Source organism: Ovis canadensis, chromosome 1 (genome assembly GCF_042477335.2).
Source record: "Ovis canadensis isolate MfBH-ARS-UI-01 breed Bighorn chromosome 1, ARS-UI_OviCan_v2, whole genome shotgun sequence".
NCBI classification, from domain to species: Eukaryota; Metazoa; Chordata; class Mammalia; order Artiodactyla; family Bovidae; genus Ovis; species Ovis canadensis.
In genome coordinates, this window is record NC_091245.1 from 269,695,267 (window position 1) to 269,719,240 (window position 23,974).

Here is a 23,974-nt window from a genome sequence, read left to right on the forward strand (position 1 = left end):
AGCAGACAAATGTGATACCACCTAGTTCAGTCGCTCAGTTGTATCTGACTCTGAGACCCCATGGAATGCAGCACACCAGGCCTCCCTGTCCATCACCAACTCCCGGAGTTCACCCAAACTCATGTCCATCGAGTCAGTGATGCCATCCAGCCATCTCATCCTCTGTCGTCCCCTTCTCCTCCTGCCCCCAATCCCTCCCAGCATCAGGGTCTTTTCAAGTGAGTCAGCTCTTTGCATCAGGTGGCCAAAGTATTGGAGTTTCAGCTTCCACATCAGTCCTACTGATGAACACTCAGGACTGATCTCCATTAGGATGGACTGGTTGGATCTCCTTGCAGTACCAAGGAACTCTCAAGAGTCTTCTCCAACAACACAGTTCAAAAGCATCAATTCTTTGGTGCTCAGCTTTCTTTATAGTCCAACTCTCACATCCATACATGACCACTGGAAAAACCATAGCCTTGACTAGATGGACCTTTGTTAGCAAAGGAACGTCTCTGCTTTTTAATATGCTGTCTAGCTTGGTCATAACTTTTCTTCCAAGGAGTAAACTTCTTTTAATTTCATGGCACCTAAGGGAGCTAATAAAACTTCAACAACTGACCCTAAAGAAATGTGGTACCTATGAACTATCAGAGAATTCAAAATAACCCTATTGAAGTTTAGTGAACCACAACAACACAAAGATAACTAAATGAAATTAGGAAAACAACACATGGAACAAACAAATAGGAACCATAAAGAAAAAATCTTAAAAACATAATCACAAAACAAAAATTTTAATAGAGAGCATCAAAACTAGCCTTGACAATGCACAGATACAAAGACATCTGAAATTATCCAGTATGAGAAGAAGGAAAAACAGAAAGAGAAAGAATGAAGACAGTCACAGGGACTTGTGGAGCACAATCGGGAGAAACAGTATCTATACTGCTGGAATTACAGAATAAGAGAGAAAGGGACAGAAAGTATACTTAAAACAATAAGGGCTGAAGATGTCTCAAACCTGGGGGAAGAAATGGATATCCAGATCCATGAGACCAAAGGACCCCAGATAAGTCGAACCCAAGTAGATCGACACTGAGACACATAATTAAATTGTTCAAAGACAAAGAATTTTGAAAGTAGTGAAAGAGACTAGTTACATACGAAGGAACCCTTCACCCCAATATGGAGAGATTTCTCGAGAAACTTGTCAGGCCAGGAGAGGATGAGATGATATACTACTACTGCTACAGTCACTTCAGTCGTGTCCGACTCTGCAACCCCACAGACAGCAGCCCACCAGGCTCCCCCGTCCCTGGGGTTCTCCAGGCAAGAACACTGGAGTGGGTTGCCATTTCCTTCTCCAACGCTTGAAAGTGAAAAGTGAAAGGGAAGTCGCTCAGTCGTGTCTGACTCTTCACGACCCCATGGACTGCAGCCTGCCAGGCTCCTTGGCCCATGGATTTTCCAGGCAAGAGTACTGGAGTGGGGTGCCACTTTTTAACTACTAAACATTTTCTTAATTTACTTACTGAATTATAATTACCATAGGATATTATAACAAAAGAAAAAAAAACCTATCAACCAAGATTTCTATATCAGCAAAACTGTTCTTCAGAAATGAGGGGAGATAAAGACTCTCCCAAACAAACAAAAGTGGAGGGAGTTTGTCAGCACTAGACCTGCCTAACAAAAAATGCTTAAAGGAGTTCTGTGAGTGAAAATAAACAAGAAGCTAGAGTAAAACTCACTAGTGCAGGCAAATTTATACTCAAGAGTGTAATACAGTAATGGTGGTGCATAAATCACTTATAATTCTAATTTAAAAGTAGGAAAAAAGTACTAAAAATAATTCCAACTACAGTAATCTGTCCTTGGATACACAAAAATATATGTAAACTGTAATGGGTTAACAAGACCCAACTATAGGCTTCCTACAAAGAGGCTCACTTTAGCTTTAAAGACACACATAGCCTGAGTGAATGGATGTAAAACTAACTTCAAGCAAATGGTGACCCAAAACCAGCAGGGATGGCTATACTTATGTAACACAAAGCAGACTTTACAAATGGTGAAGAGGGACAGAGAAGGTCACTATATAATGATAAAGGGGTCAGTTCTATCAAGAAGATCCAGTTGTTAAATATTTATGCACCCTACACTGGAACACATCAATGTATAAAGCAGAAATTAACAGAATTCCCTGGTGGTCCAGTGGTTAGGACCTAGCCTTTTCACTGCTGAGGGCCTGGGTATGATCCCTCGTTGGGGAACTAAGATCCCACAAACTGCATGGTGCAGCCAAAACAACTACTACTAACAGCTGAAAAGAGAAACTGCAGTACAATAATAGCTAGGGAATTTAATACCACACTCTCAACAATGGATACAGATCAGACAGAGAATCAATATGGAAACAGTCTGAACAACATTACAGATGAAAGGAACCTCACAACACATATAGAATATTCTATAACGTGACTGCAAAATACACATTCTTTTAAGCACACGTGGAACCTTTTCTATGATAGACTATATATTAGGCCACAAAACAAGTCTGAGCAAATTTAGGAGACTGTAAGCATAGTATCTTTTTTGACTGCAACATATACCATCAGAGGAGGAAAAGTGGAAACTGCATGAATACATGCAAACTAAACAGTACTCTCCTGAACAACATCAAAGAGGAAATAAAACTGTATCTTGAGACAGACAAAAAAAAAAAAACAAAAACACAACATACTAAAACTTACAAGATGCAACAAAAGCAGTTCTAAGAAAGAAGGTCACAAGACAAAGTAACGATCCTGAATAACATAACTCTATGCCTTAAGCAATGAGAAAAAGAACAAACTGAGCACAAAGTTAGTAAAATAGAGTGACAAAGAGGAGAAACAGAGAACAAGGAAATGACAGAAAAGATTTATAAAAGAGTTGGTTCTTTCAAAACATAAACAAAATTGACAAACCTTTAGCTAGACTCACCAAGGAAAACAAAGAACCAACTCAACAAAATTCTAAAAGAAAGAAATATTATAATTGATATCATGTAAATATAAGGATCATTAGAAGTTACTGTGAGATTACAATTGATTATCACACTGCTCCCCAGATGGGGGCTCTGCATCCATCCAGCTGACCCTTTTAATCTGTTAGGATGAAACTCAGCAGTAAACTCTACAGAAACTCCTTAGACTAAGAAGAGAAACAGCTAAGGCTTCAACGTGACTTGCTCTGAAAACTACGTACTGTACAATGGTCTGCTGTAGACCTGCTCCTCAGTGGAAATGCACAGATCAAAGTGACTCAGCAGCAGAGCACAAGAAGACAGGCAGTTGTTGTAGAGTGTGTGATGCTACAACTGTGTTTGCTAACAGTAACAAATACATGTAGCAATCCTGAAATGTGAAAAAATGTTCCTGATCAACCACCAATTAAACTTTGAGTTCTTGGTTTGTTTGGTCACTTGTGCAACAATGTTTGTATCTTTTCAATAGGCAAATCAGTTGACAGTCAACTCAATTATTCATGCTATTAGAAGAGAAGAGAGAGGTTCCTGATTCAAAGCCAAGTGCATCTTTGTGCCAAAAGCATGAGCAGGAAAATGTACTGTGGAATCCTGAGGGGGTGGCCTGAACGTCTGTCAGCTGAGGCCTCATTTAGACAGGCAGAAGGGGCTGTGGGGACTAACCCAAGCCCACCAGCTAGACGCCAACGTGCTACCAGCTGTCCATGCATATCTGGGGACTCGCAGGCTCACTTTTTCTACATGTGACATCTGTGTACACGTGTGCATATTGACATGTCCTGTGTTCATACATTATATGCAGACAGGACCTCTGGAGGGAGGAGCAAGAGCTGTGAACTGGAGAACTGGGTGGCAGGCAGAGATGAGACCCACCACATCCCCTTCAGTCCATTTTCAGTCTTAGATCACGTGTCCCTGCCAGAAGGAGCAGGAAAAGGGCAACCTGGAGTGGTGGACTGGCCACCGGAGGAGGCGGCCCCACGAAACTAAACGACAGATGGTGGGCAGAAAGAGCATGAGGTGTTGCCAGGCAGATACTGAGTTTTCTGGGTGGAGGAGAACAGGGAAAGTCACCAGATAGGAACCGATGCAGGGCAGAGCTAAGACACTCAAGATACGAATGCAGTTAAGAGGAGTTTCGTGAGAAAATCAATGAAAGGCAGATCCGCAGTGGCCACGAGAAGCAGCCCCCAGTTCAGAACAAAGCTCCCCACTGTGGAGACCACAGCTCTCAGCCACTGGAGGACAGTGCCCGCCTGGACACTGCAGAGAGGGACATGTCCAGCAATGCAGCCTGAGATGTCAGCAGATGTCTGACCCACAACAGAGGCCGTGACGAGTGGCATCTTCCAGGGTCTGAGGGCAGGCAAGTGTGTACCCAGAAATCTAACAAGTCTAATAAAACACACCTCACCCTGCCCCCTGGGAAACATCTCTCTTATGCAACAGAAAGACTGCTCTGAATAGCACCCTCCTCTGAAACACAGTAGCAAAGAGCAAACAGTTCACAGGCACAGGGCTCAGTCCCTAGGGAGACCACTTTCCACAGGGTCCCACTGCAACGTGAGACAGGCACTGAGCCTGCAAACCTGCTCGCAAGTATCTTGTGAAAGAGCTTCAACATTAACAGTGGTATCTTCTGAGAGCAGAATTCATGGTGGGGAGGGGAGAAATGGGTACTCTTCTTTTAATTATAAACTTCACAGTTCTTCCTGAATTTGAAAACAAAAAGACAAGCTACTTTGCTAGGAAAGATTGTAATGTATAATGATAAAAACCTAATGTCTTCAATATAAAGAGTTTTATAGAACAATTTAAAAAAAAAATCAAACGACCTAGTAGGAAAATGGGCAAAACAAAACAGAACCTTTTGACTTGGGAAGGCTCTCTGAGTATGTGGGAGAAGCCAGTCATGTGACTAGGTCTTCAGCCCGAGTGTCTCAGGAGGAGACCCTGTCAGGCGAGCCTTCTGGTTCTGGACCAGAGAGAAGGGTGGGCTCTGGGCCTGAAAGGACTTGGATCTTCTGTCACAGAGAGCACCCAGCAGCTCTGCATGCCCTGCTGCCTAGGACACTGTCTGCTCGGTAACATGCCCTTTTTTCCTTTGGTTTTCTTTCTCTTGTTTAGCTTTGGGGTGCAGTCAGGAAGTGTTATTAAGAGTCTTGAAGCTGGTAAAAAGTCCCCAGCAGGTCTATTTACCACATGAGGTGTGAACTGAGATTTCCAGAAGGAACAGGGTAGCAGGCACTGTCCCCAGAGAGGTGAGTGGGTCTCTGCACCTGCTTGGGCACCACCTTGTCAGCACCCAGCACCTCAGTGGGGAGAAGGCCAGTGCTTGGCTGCTCCGTGAGCACTCAGCCGCCTGCACACCCGGTTCCCTGTGAGCATTCAGCCCTCTACACTCCCGGTTCCTCGGGAGCACTTGGCTGTCTACACGCCCAGTCTCCCGCAAGCACTCGGCCCTCTATATTCCCAGTTCACTGCGAGCACTGCCCACCTACACTCCAGGTCCCCGACTTTGTGCTTCACTGTCTCAGGAAGTGAACACAGAGATATTGGTGCATTTAGAATCAAACACACCAGAAGCTATTCAGAGACAGTGATGAGACGTAAAACAAAACAACTTGTCCTCTGCTTTGCACATTGGGGAACCAAACTAATACATTCATTCAAAGTTTTTAAACTGCATTAAAAAACTTCCACTTTATGTCCTCTTAAGAGCGATTTGAAAACTAAGTGGCTAACTGTAGTGGTAATTAATTGTGGCAGTTACTTATTCAGAGTAGAATTACAGTGGGGAAAAGCAAATTTTTCCTTTCCACACCAAATTTTTTAACAAACTGTTTAGCCGAAATAAAAATTAACCTTAAATGATGACTTAATTTATGTAACTAGTATAAATCACAACCTTCACATAATCTTGTAGGCCTGATGAAAACAAACATCATTTATACATGTGGCATACTTATGGAACTGAAAATCAGAACCTCTACACACTGCCCACTACAACCTTCCTCAGTGCAAACTGGGTAGCAGGTCTGCCAAGTGCTGGAAAGGACCCATCCAGCAGGAGGGTTAACTGTCCATGTGAATGCACACTGGCCTCTGACTGCTCGATGGCTTTAATAACAGGTAAACTCTGGGGCCAGAGGGCCTGCCAAAGGAGAAACGTTGGTCTTTGGCTCATTGAAAGCAATGGTCTAAATGGATGTCTCTCCCTAGAATTCCCCTGCTGAAATCCTGGGACGTGATGGTATGTGGGGGTGAGGGGGTTGATCAGGCCCTGCAGGTGGAGCCAGGCGATGGGATGGGATGCAGCCCAGCAGGAAGTGTCCTGCTGGTCTCACCAGAGCCCTTTGAACCCCAGTCCCTGGTGTTATGTTACAGCAGCCTGATCCTATGAACACAAAGGTGCCACAAAGAAACTGGAAAAAGCAATCCTGATGAAGAAACACAGGCCTTCACTTTGCCAACCAAAATCCAAAATACGTGGGGTTTTTTGCTAGAAATATTTTAGACAGATGAACTTAACCTGTTGCGAGAAGCCAAAGGAAAATTCCATCTGCTCCCCCTACTTCCTGCAGCCTCTGAATACCCTCTGCAGTCACAGCAATGGGAATAAAAAGCTGACAAAACCCAACATTATCAGATAACCAATACATCAACGAGGCTTAGGTAGAGAGAAAGCAAACACAGCTCTTCTCAGAGCCCAGACTTCATGCGGTGCAGTGTATGCCCTCCGGGGGGCAGCCCTAGAAGGAAATGGCCGCCAGGGAGCAGCACAGCCAGGTGGGCCCTGGGCCTGAGGGCACCTGGGGCACTGGATCCTGCTCTCCTCCAGCTGGCCTTCCTGCTTCCTGTGAGCAGGGGGCAGCTCTGGGGCCCTGCCGAAGGGGGAGGGCTGGAGCCCCGCCTTTGCACTGGGTCCTGGGCTGTTTGCACCTCCCTCTTGAGCCAATGGCACCACCAGCACCACCATGGGCCTCTGTCCCAAGAAAAGGCCAGCTTGGCTGTGGCCTCAAAGGCAAGCCGCTGAGCTCTCACAGTCAGAAGGGGTGCCAGTGAGCCGGCGGCAGTGGGTGGAGCAGGAAGGGAAGCTGGTGGAGCGCCCACAAGGTGCCCCTCAGAACAGTCCACAATCCTACCAGAAATTTAGGTTCCATTCTCCACTCCCACAGTGAGATGACAAGCTGGTCGTTAACTGTATATAACAACCATATACTCATGAGCAATACTAAAATTTGAAGTATCTGCAATGATACAACTGAAAATAGTAGTAAGAACCTAACCTAATTTGTTCTAAGTGTCAAAACAGAGGAATTCCAAATTGCATAAACAAACATATAAGACAAACAAAACAAACATAAAACAGACCAAAGGAAGCCAGTGATTACAGGTCACGACAGTATTCTGAGTTAACTACTGCAAAAATAAACTTAAAAAGATTGATGGGTATATGTAAGAGCTGGAAATAACAATCAATAAATAAAATAAACTCACATCTTAATCCCTTGTTCCCTTTGAAAGTTACTGGAGAGAGAAAGATACACTCAGTAGCATCGATCCTAAATGCTGGTTTTTAACAACTGACTCCAGCAATGATTAACGAGAGTCTGACTTCGGAGCAGAGCTGCGCCCGCAGTCACAGTGTGGCAGAGGGGTGTCCTCTCTCCACACTGACGGCCAGATGATCGCCAGGAACAGCGGAATTGACGCAAGACTTCTACCTCATGCACTCCCACCCCTCCATCATCATTTTGAGAAATGAAATGCGTGAACTCAAAATTAAGAAAATGTACAAAAGGCAAGCAAGCCCTGGTTGCACCTGAACCCAACCACAGCCCCCAGGCCCCTGGCTGGCTGTAGCACAGAGTAAAGTCTCCCCCAGGCCCCTGGTGAGGGGCTGGGCTTCTGCACTTCTCACCCTGAGGCTCCCCAGGAATGGGCCCCAGAGGGGGCTCCTTCCTTCCATCCAGCCCCCATCAAGGGACAGAGACTCACCTGGCCTGGCTCACGTGGTGGCAGCCCGAGCGCACCAGGAGACCCCAGGCTGCTGCTCGCCTCCAGCAAGCTCTTGGCTCCAAGAGTGGGTGCCACTCAGAGAAGCTGGTCATGGCCTCTACACCCGCTCCAGAGCCTGGCTCAGAGGCCCTTCAGGAACAGCAGGACACGAGACACTGTGAGCCTGCAGGAGCTTCTGGACCCATGGACCAGAGACCCTCCCACAGGCACCCACCTTGCTGTAACAGCACAGAGAAGCTGTCCAGAGCAGGAGGTAGTAGGGACCTGAGATGCAGCCAAACTGAGCAGTGAGACTGCAGGAGACCCAGCAGAGAGAAGCCAAGGGGCGCCCCTGAGGTCGAGCCTCAGACATGCCTCCCTCAAAGGAGCCAGTCAGAGTAGACGCAGCTCCACAGCAGTTCCCACCCCTTCCCCGACTACCACTGAAAATAACTGAGCAACAACCTGAGTAAGAAATGGGCAGAGGATCTCAGCATGTTTTCAAAGACAACATACAGCTGGCCAACAAGTACGTGAAAAGATACTCAACATCAATAGTCCTCAGGGAAATGCAAATTAAAAATCACAAGAAATCACCTCACACCTATGAGAACGGCTCTTATCAAAAAGACAAAAAATAACAAGTATTGGTAAGGATGTGAAGAGAAGGGAACCCTGTGCATGGCTGGCGGGAATGTAAATTGGTGCAGACACTACGAAAAACAGCATAGCGATTTCACAAAAAATTAAAAATAGAATGACCTAGCAATTCTGCTTCTGTGTATTGATCCAAAAGAAATGAAAACACTAACTGGAAAAGATATATGTATGTCATGTTCATTGCAATGCTATTTACAATAGCCAAGACATGGAAACAACCTAAATGTCCATCAACAGATGAATGAATAAAGATAATGTGATGTGCACACACATACGGTTTATTATACAGCCATAAAAAATGAAATCTTGCTGTTTGCACCATGGATGGACCTTGGGGACATTATGTTCAGTGAAATAAGTCAGACAGATAAGGACAAATACTGTGTGATCTCACTTATTTGTGGAATCAAAAACAAAGCAAAACAAAAAAGAACCCGGCACACACGGCTTCCCAGGTGGTGCTAGTGGTAAGGAACCTGCCTGACAGTGCAGGAGACTCGAGATACGGTTAGAAATATCCCTTGGAGGGAGGGCACAGCAACCCACTCCAGTATTGGAGAATCCCATGGATAGAGGAGCCTGGTGGGCTACAGTCCCCACAAAGAGTTGAAGCAACTTAGCATGTACACACAGTACTCACAGAGACAGAACAGACCGCGGCTGTCAGAGGCAGAGGGGGAAAAGGCACAAACTTCCAGTTATAAAATACGTAAGTCACGGGCATGGTGCTGTAATGTACAGTGTGGTGACTACAGCTAATGATACACATGTAAGTTATCGCCACAAGAGAAAACTTTTAACTGTGTACGGTGATGGATATTAACTAGACTTATTGTAGTGCTCATTTTGCAGTACACATATCAAATCTTTATGCTGTACACCTGAAACTAATATACTGTTATATCCTAGTTATACCTTAGTTTTAAAAAATTTAAATAGAATAAAATGGCCATTTTCTAATGAAAAATTCTGAAGCAGCCAAAAAAGGAGGAAGGGAAGGCCCATAGACCAAAAAGAAAGTGGACAAACAAACTGACTCTGAGAGCAAACCAGATGTTTGATTTGACAAAATAGCCATCATAAACACATTCACAGGACAGAAGGAAGTGCCGTTAAAGAAGCAAAAGAAGGCAGGCCAGCACTGCAGCGCCCCATAAAAAAGGGCAGAGGCAGAAGCAACCAGAGAGAACCAGGCAGAAATTCTGAGGGCAAAAGTACGATAAACAAAATTACAAATTCACTACAGGGGCTCAAAGTGAAGTCGCTCAGTCGTGTCCGACTCTCTGTGACCCCATGGACTGTAGCCTACCAGGCTCCTCTGTCCATGGGATTTTCCAGGCAAGAGTACTGGAGTGGATTGTCATTTCCTTCCCCAGGGGATCTTCCCGACCCAGGGATCGAACCCGGGTCTCCCACATTGTAGACAGATGCTTTACCGTCTGTCCACAGGGGGCTCAAAAGTAGTTCTTAATTTTGAGAATAAAGAATTATTGAACTTGAAGCCAAAAACCAGAGAGAAAAAATGAAAAAGATGAAAAGCCTCAGAAAAATGCATCATACCATTAAGCGCATCAACATATGCAAAATAGAGTACCAGAAGAAGAGAGAAATTAGCACACACAAAAAAACTCAAAGAAATAACAGAACATTACCAAATTTATTGAAAACCAAAACTCCATACAACAGGAAGCTCAAGAAACTCCAAGTAGGATGAACACAGAGACCCACAAGCACACACATTGCAGTAACACAGTCAGCGCCAGCACCAATCCTGAGACCCACAAACACACAGACTGCTGTAAAGCAAAGTCAGAGTCAACATCAATCCTGAGGCTAACCACCTGGAGTCTGTCTCGGACTCAACAGGTTCAAGGCTCAGTCCTCCTCAAGACTGTCTTTACGAAAGTCACCAGCCTCACTTCAGGGGCTCACTTAACCTGCACTTCTGATCAAAGGGAAATAAATTCAGAGGGTGGGGAATGCAGAGCTTCCTGTAGTCTCCCTGTGAACTCAGAGTCAGCTTGTCTGCCTCTCTCTCTCACACACACATCAACATGTTCACCAACCATAAAGCTCTACTGAGTCTTTATTGGAATTTCATTTTGTTGGCATGATTGATTAATCATTGCCTATGTGAAAGAACTCCGTCTCTAGCCCTCTCTATTCCCTAGGGGTGACAAGGCTGAAAACCCCAAACGTCTATTCTTATGCCTAGTCTTTGGTACCAGAAACAAGGCCCATCCTTATGCTAATGGAGGGGCACAGGGGAGTCATATGCCTGGCATAACAATGACTCCTGACCCTCAGGAATCCCAAGGGTTTAGAACCTCTGTGCTAGGAATGGGGGTTGGAGAGAAGACCAGACATCTTCTTCACCACAGCATACAAAGAGAAAGTCTTGAAAACTACAAGAGAAAAACATCTGGTCTCTTACCAAGGAAGCTGCAGTCAGAGTAGGAGCTGACTCTCAGAGAACTAACGAAGGCCAGAAGGGAGCAAGGCAACATACTCAAAGCGCTGCATGAAAACACTGAGAAACAAGAGTCCTGAGCCCAACAAAGCCATCTCTCGGAAAGGTGAAATGAAGGCTTCCCCAAATAAGCAAATCTGAGAGAATTTGTTGCTACCAGATCTGTCTTATAGGAAACACTAAATAATGGTCTAGACTGAAGCAAGTAACTCCAAACAGTAATTCAAACCCACATGAGAAAACAAAGACCACTGGTAAAAGTAATTATGTAATTAGCAACACAAAACACAGTAAAAATGCATGGTTTTTACTTCTTATAACTAACTTAAAGAAGTTAGTATTTTTACTAACTAATGTATTTTTAACGTATGCTAGGCCTATGTAACAGAGGTGTAATATATTTGCCCATAACACCATAGAAGAGGTGGGTGGGAATATTGGACTACAGAGGGTAAAACAATAAGATATTAGGATGTTACATTAGAAATCTTCCCAACCCAGAGATCGAGCCCAGGTCTTCTGCACCGCAGGTGGATTCTTTACAATCTGAGCCACCAGCAAAGTCCTACATTAGAAAATACACATTTAATACAAAAGAAAGCCCTAAAGGAGGAATCACTGGACGAAAAAGACAGGAGACATACAGAAAACAAAATATGGCAATATGACTTCAACTAAGCAATACTACTAAATGTAAACTGATCAAACAATCCAATCAAAGGCAGAGATTGTCATACTGTGTTTCAAAACTGATCCAACTAAATGTTGCCTACAGGAGACTAACTGAGATTCAGAGATAAAAAAGAGTAAATGTAAAAGGAAGGGAAAAGGTAAATCAATCAAACAGCAACCACAAAAAAAGCTGAAGTGGCTATATCAATAAGATAAACATTAGGATTTTTGAAGTTGCTAAAGATAAAGAGATTATTTCATAATGATAAATGGAAGGAATGGAAATTGGATAAACAGAAACTGTCATATCTTACCATCAGAAGTATATAACAAAACATACAGGCATATAATAACAGAAAAAATACGGAAAGGAAAAATGTGGAGAAATCAAAAGCGAACTAGACAACCCAACAACAGAAGAGACTTCAGTATCAACACTGGCTAGAACTAGACAGAAATAAACGACAGAGGACATGAAGACCACTGCAAGCTAAGGAGACCTAACAGGTACCAACAAACACTCCGTCCAACAGCAGAACACACATTCTTCTCAGTGCGCATGTAACACAGACCAATGCTAGTCCATAAAATAAGCATTTGATACTTTTAATAGGATAAAACTGTTCACAGTTGTCAGATCATTCCTCTGACACCGAGGAATGAAATGTCAGTAGCAGGAAAAACTCACAACTAGGTGGAAGTTAAACAATGCATGCCTAACTAACCAAGGAGTCAAACAAGAACTCAAAAAGGAAATGAGAAATAGTTTGAAATGAATCAAAGACACGAACATTCATGTTTTAACTGTAGCTCACACACATTGCACAGTTATAATAAAACTGTCAGTATCTGTGCCACGTATGGCAGCAATAAGTTTTCAGTGTTTCTTTTGCTTGTCATGCTATTTTAAAAAATAAATTAGTATTTTTTTTTAAAGAGAGCTCCCTCAATCTGATAATGAGCATCTATGAAAAACTCACAGCTAACATCAGACTGTATGGTAAAATACTGAAAGCTTTCCCCTGAATGAGGAACGAGACAAAGGAAAAAGAAATAAAAAAGATCCAGACTGGAAAGGAAAAAGTACAACACTTCTATTTGTAGATGACATATTTTACAGAGAAAATCCTAAGGAAACCCCTAAAAACCTACTAGAATTAACCAGTTCAATGAGGTGACAGGATACATGATCAATATACAAAAATCAGTCGTCAGTATATACCAACAATGAGCAATCAAAGGAAGAAAAGTGCCATTTACAAACACATCAAAAAGAATACTTAGGAATACAGCTTACAAAAGTTCAAAGTTTTTTCCTGAAAACTACAAAATATTACTGAAATAAACTTTTAAAAGGTCTGAATAAATGAGAAAATCATACAATGTTCATGGATCAGAAAACATAACACTATGAAGACAGTAATTCTCCCCCTAAACAGATCTACAGATTCAATGCACTGCAATTCTATCTGACTTCTTTATAGAAATTAAGCTGATTCTAAAATTCATATGGACTCAGAAGAGACTCAGATAGTCAAAATGATCTTGAAAAAGAACTCACTCTTACTATTTCAGAACATTCTACCAAGCAACAGTAATCAGGATACTACTGGCAAATGGAAAAAGAAACAGATCAGTGAAAACAGGACTGCGAATCCAGAAACAAACCCGCACCTCCAAGGTCAACTAATTTTCTTGAAAAGGTGCCAAGACAAATAGAAAAAGAATCATCTTTTCAATAAGTGGCACTGTGACAACTGGGAAAAAATAGGTAAAAGAACAAAACTGGACCGTTATCTCACATCATATACAAATACTAACACAAAACAGATAAAAAAAAAAAAAAACAAACAAAGAGAAGAGCTAAAATTATAAAACTTTTAAAGAAAACACAGTGGTAATCTTTATGACCTTAGATTTGGATATTCTTAGATAAAATGCTAAAACCATGAGCAACAAAGGAAAAAATAAACTGAATATAATCAAAATTTTAAACTTTTGTGCTTCAAAGGACACTAGCAAAAAAGTGAAGACAATCCACAGAACGAAATAATTTACAAATATATACTTTATCACCTTTGTATGAAATGTTCCCTTGGTATCTCTAATTTTCTTGAAGAGATCTCTAGTTCTTTCCCATTCTATTGTTTTCCTCTATTTCTTTGCATTGATCACTGAGGAAGGCTTTCTTATCTCTCTTTGCTATTCTTTGAAACTCTGCATTCAAATGGGTATATCTTTCCTTTTCACCTTTGCTTTTCGCTTCCCTTCTTTTCACAGCTATTTTCACAGCCAAGAGAAGCAGAAGCTATTAAGAAGCGGCAAGAATACACAGGAGAATTGTGCAAAAAAGATCTTCACGACCCAGATAATCAAGAGCCAGACATCCTGGAATATGAAGTCAAGTGGGCCTTTCACTCTGAACAAAGCTAGTGGAGGTGATGGAACTCCAGTGAAGCTATTTCAAATCCTAAAAGATGATGCTGTGAAAGTGCTGCACTCAACATGCCAGCAAATTTGGAAAACTCAGCAGTGGCCACAGGACTGGAAAAGGTCACTTTTCATTCCAATCCCAAAGAAAGGCAATGCCAAAGAATGTTCAGACTACCGCAGAATTGCACTCATCTCACACGCTAGTAAAGTAATGCTCAAAATTCTCTAAGCCAGGCTTCAGCAATACGTGAACCGTGAACTTCCAGATGTTCAAGCTGGTTTTAGAAAACCAGCGACCAAATTGCCAACATCCACTGATCATTGAAAAAGCAAGAGTTCCAGGAAAACATCTATTTCTGCTTTATTGACTATGCCAAAGCCTTTGACTGTGTGGATCACAATAAACTGTGGAAAATTCTGAAAGAGATGGGAATATCAGACCCCCTGATTTACCTCTTAAGAAACCTGTATGCAGGTCAGGATGCAACAGTTAGAACTGGACATGGAACAACAGACTGGTTCCAAATAGGAAAAGGAGTACGTCAAGGCTGTATATTGTCACCCTGCTTATTTAACTTCTATGCAGAGTATATCATGAGAAATACTGGGCTGGAGGAAGCACAAGCTGGAATCAAGATTGCTGGGAGAAATATCAATAACCTCAGATATGCAGATGACACCACCCTTATGGCAGAAAGTGAAGAAGAACTAAAGAGCCTCTTGATGAAAGTGAAAAAGGAGAGTGAAAAAGTTGGCTTAAAGCTCAACATTCAGAAAACTAAGATCATGGCATCTGGTCCCATCACTTCATGGCAAATAGATGGGGACATAGTGGAAACAGTGGCTGACTTTATTTTGGGGGGCTCCAAAATCACTGCAGATGGTGACTGCAGCCATGAAATTAAAAGATGCTTGCTCCTTGGAAGGAGAAAGTTATGACCAACCTAGACAGCATATTAAAAAGCAGAGACGTTACTTTGCCAACAAAGGTCCGTCTAGTCAAGGTATTGTTTTTCCAGTGGTCATGTATGGATGTGAGAGTTGGACTATACAGAAAGCTGAGCACCGAAGAATTGATGCTTTTGAACTGTGGTGTTGGAGAAGACTCTTGGGAGCCCCTTGGACTGCAAGGAGATCCAACCAGTCCATCCTAAAGGGGATCAGTCCTGTGTGTTCATTGGAAGGACTGATGCTGAAGCTGAAACTCCAATACTTTGGCCACCTGATGCGAAGAGTTGACTCATTTGAAAAGACCCTGATGCTGGGAAAGACTGAGGGCAGGAGGAGAAGGGGACGACAGAGGATGAGATGGTTGGATGGCATCATAGACACGATGGACATGGGTTTGGGCGGACTCAGAATTGGTGATAGACAGGGAGGCCTGGCGTGCTGTGGTTCATGGGGTTGGAGTCAGACATGACTGAGCCACTGAACTGAACTGAAATTTTATTGTATATCTGATACAGTTCTTCTATGTATCTAGAACACACATAGGAACTTTACAACTCGATAATAAAGAGAGAACTAAAATTTTTTACATGAACAAGGCATCAGAATAGACACTTCCTCAGGAAGTTATACAAACAGCCAGGAAGTACACAAAAAGATGTTCAACACATGTGTCATCAGAGAAATACAAGTCAAACCACAGTGAAATACTACTTTACACCCACGAGGATAGCTAGAATCAAGAAGTCAGAGCAATACATATGTGAGGAAGTGGAGAAATCACACCCTAACACACTACTGGGGGAAATGAAAAATGATGCCTTCACGTGGAGGAAACAGCCAGCAGGTCTCTAAAATGATTACATGCAGAGAAACCATGTGACCCAGTGTCCAAGTCCATCTGAGCTGCTGTTAACAGAAGCCCATGGACTGGGTGGCTTATAAACAATGGAAGCGTACTCCTCACAGTCCAAAGGGTAGGCAGTCCAAGATGAGGTGCCACCAGAGGCTGAATGGTAAGGCACTCTTCTTGCCTCACAGCTGGCTATGCTTGGTGTATTTCCATGTGGTGGGAGAGGCAGGGAGCTCTTGGGGGTCCCGTTCATGAGGGTTCTGGAACATCACCTAATTACCTCTGAAAGGTCCCACTGCTTAGCCCCCATCACATGGGGTAGGATTTCACATATGAATCTGGGAGAATAAACATTCAGTCTGAGGCACCTAGAAATTCCACTCCTAGATATATACCCATCAGAAATGAAAACAAGGCCACGGCCCCACAAAATATTTTACACAAATGTTTACAGCAACATTATTCATAATAGCCAAAAAGTGGAAACAACCAAACGTTTGTGATAAATTCATAAAATGGAGCATGATCCAGTCAAAATAAGTAACTAAGTACTGACATAAGCTATAGCATGGATGAGCCTTTTAAAACACTATGCTCAGTGAAAGTGGTCAGTCACAAAAGTGCACACACGACACGACCTTCTGTTCAAATAAACGTCAAGGGCAGTGCAGATGCAGTGACACAGATGGGCCAGCAGCTGCCTGGGGAGGGAATGGTGGGGGGAGAGCCACAGGGCTTCTTCCTGAGGTCCTGCAAGTGTCCTGAATTGGTAGGTTATAGTCACATACCTGTGACTACACCAAGAATCATTTAATATGTACCATTTGAGTGAATGAATTAAGGGGGATGGTTGTACTTTAGCATGCTGTGGAAGGCATGCAGGACACACCCAGGAGTCAGAAAGCTTCCTCCCACACCTCCACCAGCCTTGGCCGACAACAGAGGAAGATGCTGGGAACATCTGGTCACATCACAAAACTCTTAGCAGCAGGTTCACAGGTGCAGCAGCGCACAACGAAAGCACGGCACACTGGCCTTCTCGCTCCTCTGGAGATGCCTGGACACGACTCCAACGGCCGTGATGCTCTTGACGTGCCTGAGTCCTGGCACAGACGACTAACAGCAGCCACCGTTTCACACACACACAAATTTAACAGAAAAGTATGTCCAACGGCATGAAGACTGAGCGATGGGACTCCACACAGAGCCTGCACGAACGACCCCCAGGAAACTGGACCAGAGCCGGCCTGCCAGGGACACACTGGCCGCAGTCACATTAAGCTCCTCTAGACCAACATGCTCAGCAGAAACCCAGTGGCCAGCAAGCCTCTGCCGACCCTGCTGACTCCTCAGCTCACACATGTCGACACAGGATGCCATCTGGACTAGAAGCTCCATATCAGCACATGGGTGGTTCTCTTTAAGTGGCTGCAGGGATGGGCAGGCCTCACAGGCACTGGGAAATGGCAAACTCAGTTTTCCTGCTCCAGGGGCAGGAGTCCCACGAGACCACGGGGACACGGGCTGGGCGAGACCACTGGCAGCTCTCAAGGGCCACCACCCTCGCCCCCCACCCCCACCAGAGGCTGCCGCCGGCAGGCTAAGAGTATTTGTTTCTGCCCTTGAAGGGCCACCTAAAATAAAGATCCTCATCTCACAAATCAGAGGAACTAGATCTTGATGGACTCAATCCTGAAAAAAAAATCTAGGAAGGGGAACATTTCGCAATTCAGATTTTCCTACACTTCAGCTAATATTTCTGAATAAAGATATCATAAATACTGGGAATGCAGATCAGGTCAGGGCCCTGCGTGTATCTGCAGTTTACCAGAAAAGCAGCACCTACTCAGCCAAGAACTCATTAAACGTGGCAAATGCTGACCTCCGCCTGAAGAGAGAGCCAGGGGACTGGATCTTAGGTCCCTCCTCCACCCTCACTTTAAATATAGTTGCTGATCTACATTTTTGAAGATTTTTAAATGCTCACTAATCAATCTCTTGGCCAGCCAAAAAACTATCTATGAAACCTACCTCTCATTAAACTTACAAATACAGGCATTCAAAACATTGTACGTATGAGAATGCTTACAAAATAAATGATATTCTACCTGGCATAACCCAGTAAAGTCAGAAAAAAGATATGGCCGCCCTTCCACATTATTACTCAGTATTATTCCGTAAGTTCTAATCAGTACAAGGCATAAAACAGAAAAGAGTTAGAACTACTGGGAAGGAAAATACAATTACTATTATTTAGGCAAAGATCATATAACTAGAAGATGGAAAAAGCATCAAACGAAGAACCATTAGACCTAATGAAATGGCTAAATATAAAATAAATGCGCAAAACTAAATAGCTTTATTGCAATTAAAGACGATAGAAAAAATGCTGTTCTCAAGAGAACATTTAAAATGTCCAGAAAAAACTTTTACATGTTACCTTGACAGATTATATTTAAAAACTTGAATAAATGAAAATTTAAAAAAATCATTACCTAAAAAAAATTACTTAAATGGCAAGAATAAATATTAGGGAATATTAATTTCTTCTCAGATACAGGTCTGGTAGTGTGCTCTCCACATGAGGCAGGGCAGAGTCAGAGAAGAAAGTCTAAGCCCCGGGCTTCTCCCCGAGTCCCTTTAGGCAGTGAGCCGCCGCCCCCACTGGCACCACATCACAGCCCTCAGGAGTGTGGAGTACAACGAAAACAGTGAAAATTCTAGAGAGAAGAAAATCCAGACTTGAAGAAAACATCTGCAAAAGACACACCTATCAGGTCTTAAGATACTGTCCAAAACACACAAAATACTGACACCACCAAATGACTCTCATTCACTGCTGGTAGTAACGTAAACTGGAAAAGTCTCTTTGGAAGAGTTTGGCAGTTTCTTATGCAAATAAATATACTCTAACTATAAAATCCCCCTTCATGGCTCACACACAGCCTTGTCATGGCGAAGAGTCTTGCATAACTCAGTGAAGCTATGAGCCATGCTGTGCAGGGCCACCCAAGATGGATGGGTTATAGTTAAGAGTTCTGACAAAATATGGTCCACTGAAGGAGGGAATGGCAAACCACTAACGTATTCTTGCCGCAAAGAACCCCATGATAAGGCAAAAAGATATGACACTGGAAGATGAGCCCTGCAGGTCGGAAGGTGTCTAGTATGCTACTGGGGAAGACCAGAGAAATAGATCCAGAAAAAATGAAGTGGCTGGGCCAAAGCAGAAACAATGCTGAGTTGTGGATGTGTCTGGTGGTAAAAGTAAAGTCCGATGCTATATAGAACAATACTGCATAGGAATCTGGAAAGTTGGGTCCATGAATCAAGGTAAGTAGGACATGCTCAAGCAGCAGTTGTCAAGAGTGAACACTGAGATCTTAGGAATGGGAATGGGTGAATTTAATTCAGATGACCATTATATCTACTACTGTGGGCAAAAATCCTTTAGAAGAAATGGAATAGCCCTCATAGTCAACAAGAGTCCAAAATGCAGTACTTGAGTGCAATATCAAAAACAACAGGATGATCTTGGTTCGTTTCCCAGGCAAATCATTCAACATCATAGTATTCCAAGTCTATGTCCAGCCGCTGAAGCCAAAGAAGCTGAAGGTGACTGGTTCTATGAAGACCTGCAAGACCTTCTAGAACTAATCCCTTTTCATCATAGAGGATTAGAATGCAAAAGTAGGATGTCAAGAGATAGCTGGAGTAACAAGAAAGTTTGGCTTTGGAGTACAAAATGAAGTAGGGCAAACACTAACAGAGTTTTGCTAAGAGAATGCACTGGTCATAGCAAACACCCTCTTTCAACAATAGAAGAGATGACTTTACATATGGACTCACCAGATAGTCAATACCAAAATCAGACTCGTTATATTGTTTGCAGCTGAAGATGGAGAAACGCTATACAGTCAGCAAAAACAAGACCAGGAGCTGACTGTGGCTCAGATCATCAGCTCCTTATCCTACTTATGCTTAAATAGAAAAAAGCAGGGAAAACCACTAGGCAATTCAGGTATGACCTAATTCAAATCCCTAATGATTATAATATAGTGGAGGAGTCTAACAGATTCAAAGGATCAGATCTGGAAGACAAAATGCCCAAAGAACTATGGATTGAGGGTTTGTAACATGACACAGGAGTCAGTGACAAAAACCAGTGAAAAAGAAATGCAAGAAGGCAAAAGCGTTGTCTGAGAAGGCTTTACAAACAGCTGAGGAAAGAAGAGAAGCAAAAGGAAAAGGAAAAAGGGAAAGATATTCCCTACTGAATGCAGAGTTATAGAGAATAGCAAGGATAAGGTCTTCTTCAAAGAACAGTTCAAGGAAGTAGAAAACAACAGAATGAGAAAAACTAGACATCTCTTCAAGAAAATTGGAGATATCAAGGGAACATTTCATGCAAGGATCAGCACGATAAAGAACAGAAATGGTAAGGACCTAACAGAAGTAGAAGAGATTAAAAAGAGGTGGCAAGAATACACAGAAGAGCTACATAAAAAATGTCCTGGATAGCCACAATGGTGTGGTCACTCACCTAGAGCCTGACATCCTGGAATCTGAAATCAAGTGGGCCTTGGGAGGCATTACTACAAACAAGGCTAGTGGAGGTGATAGAATTCCAGTTGAGCTATTTAAAATCCTGAAAGATGAGGCTGTTACTGTGTTGTACTCACTATGTTAGCAAATTTGCAAAACTCAGCAGTGGCCACAGGACTGGAAAAGGTGAATTTTCATTCCAATTACAAAGAAGGCAGTACCAAAGAGGATACAAACTACTGTAAAATTGGACTCATTCTGCATGCCAGTAAGGTTATACTCAAAATCCTTCAAGCTAGACTTCAGCATTACGTGAACTGAGAACTTGCAGATATACAAGCTGGGTTTAGAAAAGGCAGAGGAACCAGAGATCAAATTGCCAACATCCACTGGATCAGAGAAAAAGCAAGAATATTCCAGAAAAACATGTTCTTCTGCTTCACTGACTACACTAAAGCCTTTGACTGTTTGGATCACAACAAACTGTGGAAAATTCTTAAAGAGATGGGAATACCAGACCACCTTACCTGTCTCCTGAGAAACCTGTATGCGGATAAAGAAGCAACAGAACCAGACACAGAACAACTGACTGGTTCAAAATTGGGAAAGACGTACAACAAAGCTGTATGCTGTCACCTCGTTTATTTAACTTCCATGCAAAGTATATATCATGGGGAATGCTGGGCTGAATGAATCACAAGCTGGAATCAAGAGTGCCCAGAGAAGTAACAACCACGGATATGCAGATGGAACCACTTTAATGGCAGAAAACAAAGGGGAACTAGAGAGCCTGTTGAGGAAAGTGAAAGAGGAGAGTGAAAAAGTTGGCTTAAAACTCAACATTCAAAAAACTAAGATTGGGACTTCCCTGGTGGTCCAGTGGTTAAGATTCTGGGATTCAGTGGTTCTCAGTGGTTAAGATTCTTTGCCCACCCAATGGATGGGGCATGGGTTCAATCCCTGGTTGGGGAACTAAGATCTCACATGCTGCATGTCTAATAAATAAATAAAACATTAAAAAAAAAAGAAAACTAAGACCATGGTATCTGGACCCATCACTTCATGGCAAACAGATGGGGAAAAAGTGAAAGCAGTGACAGATTTTATTTTATTGGGCATCACTGTGGATGGTGACCGCAGCCATGGAACTAAAAGACATCTGCTCCTTGGAAGGAAAGCTATGATAAACATAGACAGCATATTAAAAAGTAAAGACATCACTTTGCTGACAAAGGTCTATACAGTCAAGGCTATGTTTTTCTGCTAGTCATGTATGGATGTGAGAGCTGGACCATAAAGAAGGCTGAGTGTCACAAACTGATGCTTTGAACTGTGGTGCTGGAGAAGACTCTTGAGAGTCCCTTGGACCACAAGGAGATCAAACCAGTCAATCATAAAGGAAATCAACCCTGCATATTCATTGTAAGGACTAATGCTAGAGCGCCAATACTTTGGCCACCTGATGCGAAGAGCCAGCTCACCAGAAAAGAACCTGATGCTGGGAAAGATTGAGGACAAAAGAGGGAGGCGACAGAGGATGAGATGGTTAGATGGCATTTCTGACTCAATGGACATGAATTTGAGCAAACTCCAAGAGACAGTGAAGGACAGAGAAGCCTGGCCTGCTGCAGTCCATGTGGTTGCAAAGAGTCAGACACAACTTAGCAACTGAACAACAACAAACAACTGTAAGGTCCAGCAATCACATGCTTTAGTACTTAACTAAAGGAATCAAAAACTTATGATCACACATAAACCTGCACATGGATGTTTACAGAAGCTTCATTCTTAACTTCTAAAACGTGGAAGCAACCAAGATGTCCTTCAGCAAGTGAATGGATAAATAAACTTAGTATTTCCAGAAAATGGGACATTATTCAGCTGAAAAGAAATGAACTACCAAGGCATGAAAAGACATGGCATGGAGGAAAGTTAAATGCATATTGAGTGAAAGAAGCCAATATAAAAAGACCACATACAATACATTCCAACTGTGTGACACTGTGGAAAAGGCAAAACTGTGGAGACGGTAATAACACCAGGGTTTGGAGGAGGGAAACTTCCCTGGTGGCTCAGACGGTAAAGCGTCTGTCTACAATGTGGGAGACCGGGGTTCGATCCCTGGGTCGGGAAGATTCCCTGGAGAAGGAAATGGCAACCCACTCCAGTACTCTTGCCTAGAAAATCCCATGGATGGAGGAGCCTGGTGTTCATGGGGTTGCAAAGAGTCGGACACGACTGAGTGACTTCACTTCACTTGGAAGAGGGAAGAACGGGTGGAGCACAGAGGATCTTTGGGTTATGAAACCCCTCTGTGTGACATTATAATGGTGGATATGTGTTGTTACATGTTTGTCCAAACCCACGAAATGGGCCAGGAGTGAACCCTGATGTAAACCACGGCCTCTGGGAGATGACAATACATCCGACTGTTACAGACGTCCCATCTGGCGGGAATGCTGACAGAGAGGGAGGCTGTGCATGTGTGGAAACAGAAGGTGGAGGAGTGGGGTTTCCCCAGTTGTGTGCGCCTCACCCTCAGTTTTGCTGTGAATATAAAACTGCTCTAAATGAAACAAAAGGTGCATTAAAAACAAAAAAGAAGATAATAATCTAGCTCAGTAAGACACATACATACTAAAGAAAGCAGGAAAGTAGTCAACTGGGAGAAAAAAAAACAAAACCTAAAAGTTGACAAGAGTTTCATCTGAAGAGCTTCCTGAGGACGCAAGCCAGGGGCAGCTCCCAGGTAGCCCTGAGGGACTGCTCTGAAGAGGGAGAGAGCGGCAGCTGGGTCTACAGGAATATTGCAACACAGACCAGGTAGGGGAACATCCGAAGATTCCTGATAATTAAAGAAAACCAAGTTAAGGAATTTAGTGCTTCTCTATGCACGGCAAGTTGCAAGAGTCTGGGCTCACTGAAATCGTTCCTCTGCCGTGCATCTCACTTTTTGGGGCCAGAATCCTGTGCTTTGCCAGCCTGAGTGCCCTCTGGGCTCACCACTGGGCAGCTGTAGTGGTTTGATGGCTCCAAAAATCTGTTTTTTAAGAATGTGGCATGCAATGTTTTTAATTCACAAAACATTTTTAAAAGGCTAAGAAAACATAATTTGTGCCACCAGTTATTGAATACATTATAAAACTTCAGTAAGTAAACTGTGGAAATGGAACAAGAATACAGAGTTCAAGAGAAGGGAAAACCCTACAAAGCCTAATAGAGAAGAATTTTAGTAACAGTGATGTGACAAAGAGGGTAAAAGAAAAATTATTTAAAGAAAAACAAAACAGACTTACAACAATTGGTTATCTATTCTGGGAGGAAAAACTTAAATCCTTATTTTCACAGAAAATAAATTCCACACAGATGAAAGAGCTGT

At 42.9% G+C, this 23,974-nt stretch overlaps 1 protein-coding gene across 5 annotated transcripts in view; it reads right to left on the reverse strand.

Moving 5' to 3' along the window:
• The window catches only part of TDRP (testis development related protein), a 43,814-nt gene that overhangs the window by 4,417 nt on the left and 15,423 nt on the right, over positions 1 to 23,974 (reverse strand). The gene's annotated exons all lie outside the window — the stretch shown is intronic.